The 13,969-nt window shown below is 45.4% G+C and overlaps 1 long non-coding RNA gene and 1 pseudogene across 4 annotated transcripts; both read right to left on the reverse strand.

Moving 5' to 3' along the window:
• Positions 1–1,544: 1,544 nt before the first annotated feature.
• On the reverse strand, positions 1,545–7,090 carry LOC147960534 (uncharacterized; annotated as a pseudogene).
• Positions 7,091–9,273: 2,183 nt separating this feature from the next.
• On the reverse strand, positions 9,274–13,030 carry LOC147960535 (uncharacterized). Of its 4 annotated transcripts, XR_015610742.1 has the most exons (7): positions 12,590–13,028; positions 11,776–11,850; positions 11,553–11,602; positions 11,338–11,448; positions 11,003–11,087; positions 10,404–10,468; positions 9,274–9,480 (listed from the first exon to the last, which is right to left on the reverse strand). It is a non-coding gene; the product is annotated as an uncharacterized LOC147960535 (long non-coding RNA). The 4 variants fall into 4 exon arrangements; XR_015610741.1 differs by having other exon boundaries at positions 11,338–11,602; positions 12,590–13,030; XR_015610740.1 differs by lacking the exon at positions 10,404–10,468 and having other exon boundaries at positions 12,590–13,018.
• Between the last annotated feature and the right edge of the window lie 939 nt (positions 13,031–13,969).

Consider the following 13,969-nt stretch of genomic DNA (forward strand, 5'->3'; position numbering starts at 1 on the left):
CGTCCATATCAGTTTTCTTCTTAAAGATCCACTTGCACTCAATGGCTCGAACGCCATCTGGCAGATCAACCAAGTTCCAAACTTGATTGTCATCCATGGACTTTAATTCGGATCTCATGGCCTCAAGCCATAACTCGGAATCAGGGCTCTCCATCGCTTCCTCATACGTAGTCAGCTCGTTGTTCTCCAAGAAGAACACATTGCAGTCATGCAAATTGCGTAACCTTTCCGACCTCTCTGGAACCGGTGTCGACTCCACTACGGGTTCCCTGACTAACTCCAGTGTGACTATGTCACCTACCGGAACATCCCCGTGTGGTTCTCGAATTTCTTCTAGTCGGACCGTCCTCCCACTAGCCTTCCGATTGAGAAACTCTTTCTCAAGGAAAACTCCATGTCGAGCGACAAACACTTTGCCCTCTTCACAGTTGTAGAAGTAATATCCCAAGGTTTCCCTTGGATATACGACGAATATGCACTTGTCCGATTTGGGTGTGAGCTTATCCGACTGGAGTCGCTTGACATATGCTTCACATCCCCAAATTTTCAGAAAAGACAAACTGTGACTCTTCGCAGTCCATATCATATGGTGTCTTATCTACGGACTTAGATGGTACCCTGTTCAGTGTGAAAGCTGCAGTTTCTAGAGCGTATCCCCAAAATGACAAGGGTAAATCCGACTGACTCATCATCGATCAGACCATGTCCAACAGGGTCCGATTCCTCCGTTCCGACACACCATTTCTGTGTGGCATACCCGGAGGAGTCAGTTGTGGAACTATTCCATGATTCTTCAGATGATCATCAAACTCCTGGCTCATATCCTCACCACCACGATCAGATCATAGACGTTTGATTTTCTTGCCGAGTTGATTTTCCACTTCGTTCTGAAACTCCTTGAACTTTTCAAAAGTTTCTGACTTGTGCCTCATCAAGTAGACATATCCATATCTACTCAAGTCATCGGTGAAAGTCACGAAGTATTGGAAACCACCTCTGGCTGTCGTGCTCATTGGTCCACATACATCACTATGTATAAGTTCCAACAACTCGGACGCCCTCTCGCAACTCTTTGCAAAAGGAGTCTTAGTCATCTTACCGAGTAGGTAAGACTCGCATGTCTTGAATGATTCAAACTCAAACGAAGTTAGAATTCCATCATCATGGAGCTTCTTCATGCGCTTTTGACTAATGTGTCCTAGTCGACAATGCCAGATGTAAGTCGGATTTATCTCATTAGGCTTATGCCTCTTGACATTTATGTTATAGACTGATTCACCTTCAAGATCTAGGATAAATAACCCATTTACAACGGGTGCAAAGCCATGAAACATATTATTCAAGTAAATAGAACAACCATTGTCCTTAATACTGAATTCATAACCTTGTCTCATCAAACATGAGGCAAAAATAATGTTTCGACTCAAAGCAGGAACATAATAACAATTATCAAGTTCCATTACAAATCCTGAAGGTAAATTAAGTTGCATAGTGCCGACGGCCAATGTAGCAACTCTTGCTTTATTCCCGACGTGAATGTCAACTTATCCTCTTGTGACATTCCTAGTTCTTCTTAGCCCCTGCATCGAGTTGCATATGTGAAGAACCAATCCGGTATCATATACCCAAGAGCTACTAGAAACATCAGCAAGATAAATGTCTATAACATATACAACAAGTGTACCTGAAGAAGAAGTCATACTTCCAGTCTTGTTGCCCTTCTCGGCAAGCCACTTGCTATAGTTCCTTTTCCAGTGTCCGGGTTCCTTGCAATGAAAGCAAATACTCCCCGAAGTCGTCCCTGACTTGGGCGCAGCGGCTGCAGTTGGAGTTGCCTCCTTCCTTTGCCCTTTGCCTTAGCCTTTTTCTTGGACCATCTCTTCTTGAACTTAGCCGAGTTCTGCACCATCAACACTTGACAATGTGTACCTTTCTTGATATCCTGCTCTACTACTTTGAGCATCCCATGCAATTCAGTGAGCTTCTTTTCCATCCCATGCATATGGTAGTTCGAGATGAACGGCCCATAGCTGTCCGGAAGAGAACCCAGAATTGTATCTGTGGACAACTCATCCCCAAGTGAGAAGCCCAGCCTATCCAGAGCTTGCATGTACCCGATCATCTTGATCACATGCGGGCTCAGTGGATCACCCTCTTTCAGCTTACAATCCATCAAGGATCGCCAGACGTTCAACCTTTCGGTCCTAGCCTGCATTTGAAACATGCTCTTAAGGTTCTCGATCATATCAAAAGCCTCAATATTTTTGAACTACTGCTGCAGATCAGGCTCCATAGAAGCCAACATGAGACAGCTGATCTCGTTTGATTCATCAACAAGTTTCTGGTAGGCATTTCTGGTTGTGGCATTAGCATTATCGGCAGGTTCCTCTGGAAGCGGATTCTCTAGAACTTGTCCTTTTTCTCATGCCTAAGAACAATTCTCAGGTTTCTATACCAGGTGGTAAAGTTTGTTCCATTCAATTTATCTTTTTCCAGGATTGATTTCAACGCAAAAGGGGTAACTTGAGGAGGTGGTGCCATTGATCTACAACAGAAATATGCAAAACACTAAGACATGTATTCATGAAGAGTAATCATATTAAACATTTTAATAAGATCATTACTCCCACTAAAATCAACATCCCTCAGTTGATACTTAGTGATTCAAGATCCAAGATCAACATGTCAACTAGTGAGCTTTTGCATCACCACTAGAGGACAAGATCACTCGGTAAGCAACTCTTGCTAATCGTATCTCCATACGACTCTTGTTGTTGGGGATATCTCAGGCCTCGCCAACTCCTATGCCTCGTAGCCCAAAACTGTTTTGATAGCCACGACAAGTCAACAAATGCTCCGCATGTAAGTGTCCGACACAAACCCATCACTTCAAGGAGATCTAGTGGCACCCTAATTTCATAGGCCTGCCACTAAATATACTTGACATGTGAAGGTGAGCAATTGGGGAGGCATTTGTACTTGACATTCTTTGAGGGATCACCCTACTTAAAACATCTACCATGCAAAAGGAAGGGTGCATAAAAGGGATAAACATTCACAGGCAGTTTATGTATGTGTGATATGGTATAGCCCCTTTTCACAGCGCGTGGTGATCTCCATCTCCACGTGCGCGGTCTACCCATGCATGGTTGTCCTCGTGGTGATCTCCATCTCCACGCCATGGTGTCAACCGCCAAGTGTTACATAAAACTATGCTATTAAAAACTAATAGCTACTAAAAGTAAATTACATTACATGGCTTCTCTTGTTGACACGCAGGTCATTAATACAATAATGGGACAACCATATGGCTCCTGTCGGTTGCCGCACTCATGACACGTAGGTCATGAAACAATAATATACAAGCAACATACATGGGCTATACCAAATCACAGTCATTCCCTGCAAAAAATGAGTCATACGTTCTACCGCCGAAGATAAAACCTCCTGAAACTCTATCTTCCAAGTGGATTTTGGCCTAGCCAGAAGCGCCGAAATCCTGTTCCAGCCGTTTGACAGGTCGTGGAGCAAAATCGGAGTTCGTATGCAAAAGTTACAGCCATTTTGCCGAGACTGCTCCAACAGATTTCAGCACCGCGGAAATCACATTTCCAAGGTGTTGATCTATGTTCCGATTCGATCAATCTCATTGATCTTCGCGTGCTGCATCCATATTTACGTTCCACCGTCTACCCCGATGGCGGACAAGCGACCGGTAGGCGTAAGTCGTGTCACGACCTCTGCATCACGATCACGGAAACAAGATCACGAAACCAACCTTCAACACTGACATGTGCGACCGTTCTCATCGACCCGCACCTGAACCGATCTACATATCTCATATGCATATCATCGAATCTATTACCACACAGCAGAGGCTCTGATACCACTGTTAGAACACGCGGTATACGCTACGCTAGCGCCAAATAAAATTTTCTACCATGCACCCAAGATCATGCTGGTGGAAATAGATCACAAGATCAGGTTTACCACTAGACGCGCAGTCACCGCAACGTAAGTAGAGTTGGTGATGCGTGTAGCCGATCTCCCAAGCCGTCTCCTCCTCGTGTTGCCGATCTCCCACGAATAGAGAAGACCCGTGTACGGTTATCTCCCGTGAATGGCACCTCGCGGTTCCCTCGAACGGTTCGTCCAAGCACCGCTAGGAGTCCAGATCGGTGGCTAACCAGGGTTCCATTCCCTCAAGTGCAAACGTCCAGTCGCGCGGCATGGGCGTGGGGAGTGGCGGTGGCTAACCAGGGTTCCCTTCCCTCAACCCTAAGTGGTGTGCCCACTCCCCTTTATATAGACCTCCAAGGTGGGCTCAACACTTGAGCCCACTAGGAATCTAGATCCATTTTCCACTCAGATCCAATCCGAATGGGCTGCAGCCCCTTAAGTGTGCGACCCTATAGGGTCACGTACACATGGACACGACCAGAGTCGATAGTTCGTAGCGGCTCCTAGCAGAACGTGCCAACTCCCATCTGGGCGTAAAGTCGTTTGACGAACCTCAACAATGTGTCATATGCAACATTCCTTTTGCCTCACGATATTTGTTGTCGAGCTCAAGGCGAGTACTTGTCACCCTTGTGTTAGCTCGACCTCTCTTCTCGAAACCATGATACAGATTCCCGAACTGGGTTAACACTTAACCCAAGTCACATGGCCATGCTTTCCGAATCTGATCACTCGAGAGGGCCCAGAGAATATATCTCCAAATAGGAGGGGAAAATTCCATCTTGGTCAACCATGTCTCATGGCATGTCTCACGACTCACCCGAAAGCTACCTTTATAACTACCCAGTTACGGAGTAGCGTCTGATAGACCCTAAGTGAGTTGATCCTCATCCCGAGAACATGCGAGGACCTCAGGTCTAGGAAATGGCATAGACATTGCACTTGAGACTAACAGATGACTATATCTCGCTACGTCTCAAAGTGGGTATGTCCGGCTCGGTGATCTCCACCCCCAGCCCATACTATCGGTTTAGCATCTCCATGCACATGACTTGTGAAACATAGTCATCAACCGAGTCATATACTAGTCAAGGATATGTGTCCGCATAACCTTATCAACTAGGGACCATTAAAACAATCATCATACAATACATAGTTCCACAAACAAGTCACATACTTATTGATACATATCATTGATGATGTTCAAGGACAATACAAAGGACTCATGAATACATATGGAAATGTCATCATCAAATGATTGCCTCTAGGGCATATCTCCAACATCCAGCTGCTCTTGTACTTGGTCTAACGGCCGAACACAAAGATTAGCACCCAGATTCGCACTATCGGTGTATCATTATGAATTTTCGATAGAAGGAAACATTATCGGGAGATGCCTTGTATTTCTCCAATTCGGCATTAGCAGCAAGTAGCCGGCGCTGACACTTTTCCAGCTCCTGAGCTAGCTGGGTGTTCTTCTCCGTAAGCACCTAGTCGTACATTGATCCTTAAATCAGTTGTTTCAACTCCTTTAAGTCTCGGGGACTACTGGTATATGGTTCTCATAGTTAGAAAAAATAAATTTACCTGCACATCTTTTAAATGTTGCTTTGTGGCCCTGTTAATCCCATCTCGAGCAGCTCAGATGTACGCATCGGCCGAGTTGAAGGCGTTAAACGACTCTTCTGAAAAGCCAGGTTCTTGTAAAATGGCCTGGCGGCGCCGATGATTCATCGCACTCTCCACTTCCGAGTTGGTGACAGATACATCATCCGAGTCCTCGGCCGGAGGACAGTTCGGCTTTGCCTCCGCATCAGCCCCCGTCTTCATGGCAGGATCTGAATCCTGGCCATGGGAAGTACGGCCGCCCGAACCTCCGGATACGGTCCGGCGCGTCTTTCTCCTGACACATGGATAACAGGAAGGTCACGGTTGGACATGACCGCTCAGGTGCAAGTTGGCGAATGCATACCTCTTCGATGAGGGCACGGCCGTATCTGCGTTTGCTTTCCTCTTGGAAGGCTCGCCCGGAGTGGGCACTACACCACGGTAGAGCTTCCGTGACACACCAATGTGTCGGCATAGGGTACCTTTACCGACAGTTAAGTTGTAGCTAACACCAATGCTGACAGAAGATGAAAGAGTCGGAGGACTTGCTGTGGGCAAAGGTATTGCCGACAGTTATTTACTTCCCGACACATTTTCAGTCGGCATACTGTAACACCCCGGATGTGATTTACCCAATATGTACTCCAACTCTTGCCGTTTCCGGCGTTAAGTTATTTTATTTTCTCGGGTTCGGGTTTTTGCCTTCGTGTGTTGTTGTCGTTGTCATGCATCTCATATCATGTCATCATGTGCATTGCATTTGCATACATGTTCATCTCATGCATCCGAGCATTTTCTCCGTTGTCCGTTTTGCATTCCGGCGCTTCGTTCTCCTCCGGTGGCCATTTCTACCTTTCTTTCGTGTGTGGGGATTAAACATTTCCGGATTAGACCGAGACTTGCCAAGCGGCCTTGGTTTACTACTGGTAGACCGCCTGTCAAGTTTCGTACCATTTGGACTTCGTTTGATGCTCCAACGGTTAACCGAGGGACCGAAAAGGCCTCGTGTGTGTTGCAGCACAACACCCCTCCATTTTGGCCCAAAACCCACCAAAACCCTCTCCATCATCTAGAGCGTTCGATCACGATCGCGTGGCCGAAAACCGCACCTCATTCGGACACTCCTAGCTCCCTCTATGCCTATATATACCTCCCCCATTCCAAATCTCGGATCCCCTCTTCGAAACCCTAAAAAAAACACCTCGCGCCGGCCGGACACGTCCGTCCCCGGCCGGACATGTCCGCCGCCGTCCCCTCGCCCTCTCCCGTCGCGCCACGTGGCAGGCGCCGCCGCCCCGCGCCACCGTCCCGGCGAGCCCGCGGGAGGCCCTCCCGGCCCGGCTCCCGCGCGCCACCCGCCCGCGCGCCTCTTCCCCGACCCGGCTGCCGTCGGCCACCTCCGCCTCGCTGCGCCGCCGTGGGTGCCATCGCCGCCCGGCGCCGCCTCCTCGTTCCGGCCGCCCCGCCGCGCCGCTTCCGCCGCGGACGCCGCCACCGCGTCGCCTCCGGCTTCCTCCTCCATGTCCGCACCCTAAGCCGGCCGCCCCGACTCCTCCGGCCATCTCCGGCGACCTCCGGCGTACTGTTCCGACGACCTCGGTTCCCGTGCACCGGATCTGGATTTGGACGTTTGGGTTGACTTTCTCCCGAAACCCTAGTTCATATTGCCCTGTTCATCATGTTGTATCTTTGCATCCGTAGCTCCGTTTTGGGCATATAGCATATCAAAATGTTCATCTCAGAGAGTACATCATTTCATCTCATTGCATCATTTTCATTTGAGTTCATCTGGATGCCCGAAATGCTGTTGGAAGAGTGCTATTTGAGATAATTGCCAGATCTGCTGTTCCAATTAGATATTTGTCATTTTTGCCATGATTATTGTGTGCATGATATAACCCTGAGCTCTACATATGTTTTGTTATGTGCCTTGCCATCTATCCAGAGGTGCAACCCATGTATTTTTGTGATGTGTGTGGTGACTAGCACAAGCTTGCAAAGTGGTGCATTCGTTAATGCTGATTTCAGGGACTTAACAATTCCACTAAGTCCTTGATCTGTTTATTTCAATATGCCATATGTTCATGTTGTTTCCTAGTGATCCGTGCCTCTTTTGAGGATGATCAGTAAGGATGTTTTGTTAATTTTGTAGTGCTCTATCCATCCATGCCTTTTTTTGTAATTATGGAGTACCCTAGCTTGAGTCAATCGAGCTCTACTTTTGCTATTTCGTGAATCTGGGCAGATTGTCTACTTGTTAGCGATTTTGCCGAGGATGTTGTAGTTGATCCGTGCATGCTATGTTATTGCTCTTGCCGTGTCTAGCTTGTATAATGTGTATTCTTGATGGGTGTATGCTTAGATTGTCATGACATGCTCTGTAGTGAGTGCATCGAGCTCGTAAACATGCCTACTTGATATCTGTTTTTGCATGCTCCAGTTTTTCACTAAGTCTGTGATCTGGTTATGTTTTTGCCATGTTCACATGCTTGCAAATGTATTTTCTGATCCCTTTTGACTCAAGGTCACTAAGGGACTTTTATTAAGCTCTTTGAGTAGCTCCATGCCATTCTTTACTTTGCCATGTTTAGTACCTGTAGCATATAGTTTTCATGCTCCAAAGTATGCTACCCGATCTGAAATTCCAGACAAGTGTTAATTTCACTAAGTCTGAAATCTGTTTACTAAATGCATTTTTGCCATGCTTGTTTGAACCTGTTAATGGATGAATTGGCCGTAGCTCAATGTTCATCTTTTGTTAAGCATCATGAATGGATCCCTGCCATGTATTTTGATGCCATGTTTGGGTGCTGTAGCATGTTCATCTTGTTGCATTTAGATGGCTACTTGCTGTAGATCGCAGAACGTGGTCATATTTGAAGGGCCTGATGACTCCGTTCCAGGTGACGCGCTTGAGCTCAAGTGGGAGTTCGACGAGGACTCTCAACGATACTACGTGTCTTTCCCTGATGATCAGTAGTGGTGCCCAGTTGGGGTGATCGGGACCGTGTCGCATGTTGGGTTGATCTTTTATTTTGGCGCCGTAGTCGGGCCATGAGTGATTGGATGATGTAATGTTATTTATATACTTTGATTGACGTGGCGAGTGTAAGCCAACTATGTATCTCCCCTTTTTATTATTTATATTACATGGGATGTTGTGAAGATTGCCTAACTTGCGACATTGCCTTCAATGCGATTATGCCTCTAAGTCGTGCCTCGACACGTGGGAGCTATAGTCGCATCGAGGGTGTTACACATACACCCTACATACGCCGACAGATGGTATGTCCACATACACCCTACATACACCGACAGTTTATCAGACAACATACACCCTATCTATGGCAACAGATAGCGTGTCCACATATACCCTACCTATGCCGACACTTTATTAGCCACGTACACCACATCTATGCCAACAGATAGTCTATCAACATACGCCCTACCTACACCGACAGATAGTGCTTTTGCCGACTAATAAGTTGCTAGTAAAGTGATGTGCAGCCAAACAATATATACAAGCTCTAAACAGATTCAATTATTATCCCCACATCCAGAAGCAGGTTCAAGATGAACACGTATTGTACAACAATGAAATATATTCACAAACGTGCATATACATTGAACACAAGTTGACAAACACATCAATCTTGACAAAGCATAGTTTTTACCATCTTAATAATCACCTAGAACACACAAGTCACAAAAAGATAGCACTATTTGCCGGTATGAGAAACTTCAACTAGATGATCCAGAACACACAAGTCTGTATCCACATGCACAAAATGCAAGCTCCAAAATAACCAAATCACCAAATGGTCTACAACACATAAGATCCATGATTACAAGTTGGTTGGTCCATAAACGCTGCAAAGTCATCACGTCCATGTGCACCAGTTGGCTAAGTACCTGGAATTTTTGACAAAAATTTGTCAAGAAAGTGTAATCAGCTCAAGTTGTTCAAAGCTCATTTGTGGATTAACACAGTCAGTCGATAAATCCTCATGATATCAACGGCTCACATGGTACTATACAGAACTATGTTCATGTGCTTGCAGTTTTATCAACAATGAAGGTATTGACCATCTGAAACAGAGATCATACAACCCAGTAGCTTATTTTATAGTCTATTACATAAGCATTCACTGAAGAAAAGACAAACTCCCTCGCAACCTCTCTAGATTTTTCATGATTAAGAGCTACATAACCTCCCACGGAAAAGAGGAAGCGTCCAGTACGGAAAAACAAAAGAAGAGTCCGGCACCTAACCCCCCACGCACAAGATAAGCGCCCTAGCATGTGAAAGAAAAAAAAAACAGCCTGGACTCCTATTTGATGTGTCATGTGGATTTAAAAAAAATAATACTAGCTCTACCAAATAGATAGTCCGAACATTAGCGTTCTATCATAATACAGTCGGTATTGCTTAGTGCGTCATGTTTAACTCGGACATGGGTTTCACAAAAAGAATAGCTCTACCAAGTAGATTCGCACTTATACAAATCAAACTTATAGTGACGACAATGATATTAGGAGATACTTTTTTTATCTAATGAAGTATCTCTCTTCGCATTCTTTTTAAAAATAAAGCATGCCTACAATACATTTGTTTTCAACATAGTGCAGAGACACACGCTCATACATACGCACATACACGTATCCATATAAACGCACGCACGCGCACCCTACCCCTAACTACCCAATCACATGTTGGTTCACACCTACAATAGAATTTTAACTATAATAAATCATGCATGGACGACTAAGTACCAAAATATGTGCGCTTAGTGTCACCAATTTATGTTCTATCATCATGTTATGTACAACAATACCATGTAGACTTATGTTGCATTGCCATGCCAGGTAACCAAAGAGGTGCAGCCGTGCCAACAAAGACCTGGATACCAGCAAAAGCATCTAGAATTATGACACCAGAATATTTTTCCTAAAAAACAGCAGGATCATATTTCATAGAAATACAAACGCATACCAAGGGATCACTTTGAACTCTAGGAAAAAATTCAACAGACCCATGCATGGACATGTATATAAATTGTCTAACAGTCAAATACCTATAAAAGGGAGACGCTCATGTCCCAATGAAAGAAAAAAATAGAAGGGAGACGCTCATGGACAAACGCTTACTACTAATCAGCAAGGCATCTCTCGCTGCAATCGTTGGCCTATTTTCATTCACGTTGCAACCAACTAGCTTGGCCAAATGGATGCGTAAACTGGATTGGTTGGCTTTGGGAAGACCCCTATTGGTTCAGGCCCCTATTGCTTCTGTTCTAATACATAGTCGCTTTGGGAAGACATCAGTATGAATAGAGCCGATAAATATAGTATGCATGCAGATAGATCCTACATACAGAGAAACAAATCATGTCATCTTGTAACTTCTAAACACACTAAAAGGCTAAAGGCATACCTTAGAGATAACTGACCATGATACCTACACTTTGTTCAATGCCCTTCTCGGATTGGTCATCCATCCAGTTTATTCTCTCAACCATCTACCATAAAATAAAAGTGGTGTTCAGCTGTTACGTAATGCCTAGTGAATTGATTCAAATACCGGTCATGAGTTGCACAAACATTAGCAGAGCACTTCCTAATACAACCAGTGAGCCACAGTTACAACGGCTAGTGCTGGTAGTAGTGAATTTAAATTACAGATGACGCAATCACAGGATAAACTGAGCCATTCAGTTGCAAACTACGCTCTACACTTTGAAATAAGCCATTTGGGGTGCAGATACGTACTTAAATGGCAAAGAGCTTGGTGTTCAAGTTGTGGGAGTTGTGCCGAATGTGGATTGGTCGCAGACACATCTCAAGGTTGTTCTGTATATCCCACCCACACTATCAGATCAGCTGAAACAGAGCAGCCCAATTTCAGACGAGAGAGTTAAAAGTAGGCACATAAACCATAGCAGTAGTATAAGGGGCTCATGGAGAGTAAGAAGAAGAACCAGTGCCTATTCAGTTCCAAGTGGACTCGCCACGCGTTGACTAAAAAATAGCTCATCTGCCAAGATAGTAAGGTGATACATATTAAAATTGTTTGTGATAAACTGAACCTTCATTTCTCGGGCCTAGTTTAAAATGATGGACTAGTTGAACTGGTTAACAAAAAGGAAATCCTGGACAAGCATCAGGATGGCAAAATGATGGATCCATCCATTCCATTTGCTGACTTACCACGTCATATCCTCAAATGGCTTGTATAACATAAATGAGGGCCCAACGGTGCCAGCGGCATGCCTCTAGCACAAGCTAAAAATAAAACAATGAAGCTTATCATCATATTATTACATGCCAGTGATAAACTTGCATGGAGCCACATACTGAATCTAAAGGATTAGGGAGTTGTGTTTTTGTTCTTCTATTCAGATTGGCCAAACAAAGGTGAAGACATGACATAAAGCATAACCATGTTGTAGATCAGCAATCAAGCTTACATGGCATCAATAAGATCCAGTGATAATAAGTTCCCAAGGTTTACATAGGATTTAGGGTGTAATATTCAGATGTTTCAAACAAGTGTTAAAACAGGACACCAGACCAACAATTTCCTACATGTCCATTCATTTTCCCAATGACATATATATGCCATTGTCTCAATGACATTTTATATGTCAGTGTCTTTCTTGTGTCTCCAAATTAAAATCAAGGTTCACTTTTATAATATTTTGTTGAACTTCACGCACCAACCGAAGTATTACTGGATGCCTGACAAAATAGTCGCACAACACAATTAACCAAATAAAGTAGCTGAAAAATTTCACAGAGAACTAAATGCATTAATAGTCTGCAATGACAACAATAGTGCATCAACATTAGAGTTAAACCAGATCCATAACAGAGTAACTGAAAATTTTCAGATCCACAGCATTTTTAGAGAAATAAAGCATCACATAACAGACAAGAGCTTGTCAGACCAAACTAATAGATATAACTAACTAGGCAGGCACATGAGATGGCAGAAGATAATTTTTCCTGCGATGCAACATACCACATATGGAATCTTTCCCTGAGAGGAAGAAGAGGAGGGCGATGTCTTGGTCCTTCCAGAGAGGAAGAATAGGAAGGATCTTTCCCTGAGAGGAGGAAGTGGAGGGCGCTGTCTTGGTCCTTCGAGAGGGCTAGCGGTGGTCGGTGAAGGCCCCGGTGGACGGGGCTGTCGGTGGTCGCGTCACTAGGGAAGGCATGCATCGATGTGGTTAGGGGATCTGGGTTATGCTCACCGCCGGCGGTGGGGACTTGGGCAGCGAAGGGACCAAGGAAGGTAGGCGATGGAGGGGGCGGGGAGCTCGGGGCTATGGCCGCCGGTGGCGGCAGGGACGGGTCCGAGGACAGAGACCCCGAGAACGGCCGCGGCGGAAGTTGGGGGCAGGGGCAGAGTGGATTGGGTTAACGCGAGTGGATGTGAGGCTATGGGTTCCTTTGGGGGTGAAAACTGGGCCGGCCGCACTGAAATTTTTGGGCTCTCGCGCCTAATTCACGCGGCAATTGTTTGGCCTTTCCTTGCTTGACACGTGTCCACATACGCCGACACTTAATCTGTGTCCATACACCCTACCTACGCCGACATATATTATGTCGTTAAGCACATACCTACGCTGACATAAAAACCATCGGGACATGCACATCTACCGACAGATGCTATGTCACTAAGTGGTTGCCGACATATACATTGTCGTTGCATGATTTCCGACACATAGTGTGTCTATTATGATGTACATTGGCCGACAAATGATCTGATTACAAAGCTTCAAAGCTACGGCGACATATCTCCTGTAGAGATTAATAGACCTTTGCCAACAAAAGTGTGTCACCTAACCTCTACCGTGGTGTAGTGGGGGGACGCTCTCTTCGGAGGTACCGTTGGAGTAGTACGGCGCGCCGAACCCTTCCCCTTTTGAACACAAGACAGTGCGGTGGGTAAGAAGGAAGGAGAGATCTCCTTTGAATAAGATGTGTTCAAATCACTTACGTGTGAAGCTGGAAGAAGACCGGGGTGGTCGGCGATGATGGCCACTTCTGTGTCATCGTAGCTCGCCTGGTAAAACACCCCCTCCGCAAGCACCACAAATATATCAGGGTCCTCTTCGAACCCGGGATCTAGCTGTGGTCCTCTGGCTGTGGGGCGGGACTATAAAATCCCTCGGTGACCTTTCGCCAGTGCTGTCATAAGCAAACAAGCTAGAAGTTTATCAAAGGCAATTCGGAGATGGAAGAAGTAAAAACGGAGGGGTCGGTCCTTACCTAGCTAGGAGGGTTATACATAGAGTACCCGTCTCTAAATTTGATGTGGAGAATTTCCTTTTCCTCCCCTTTGAACAGTTCGGCTAATATCTTAGCCAAAGCGGCAGGGGTATCCGGACCTTTCTGG

This window comes from Triticum urartu, chromosome 7A (genome assembly GCF_056163025.1).
Source record: "Triticum urartu cultivar PI428250 chromosome 7A, HENAU_Tu73, whole genome shotgun sequence".
Taxonomy (NCBI): Eukaryota; Viridiplantae; Streptophyta; class Magnoliopsida; order Poales; family Poaceae; genus Triticum; species Triticum urartu.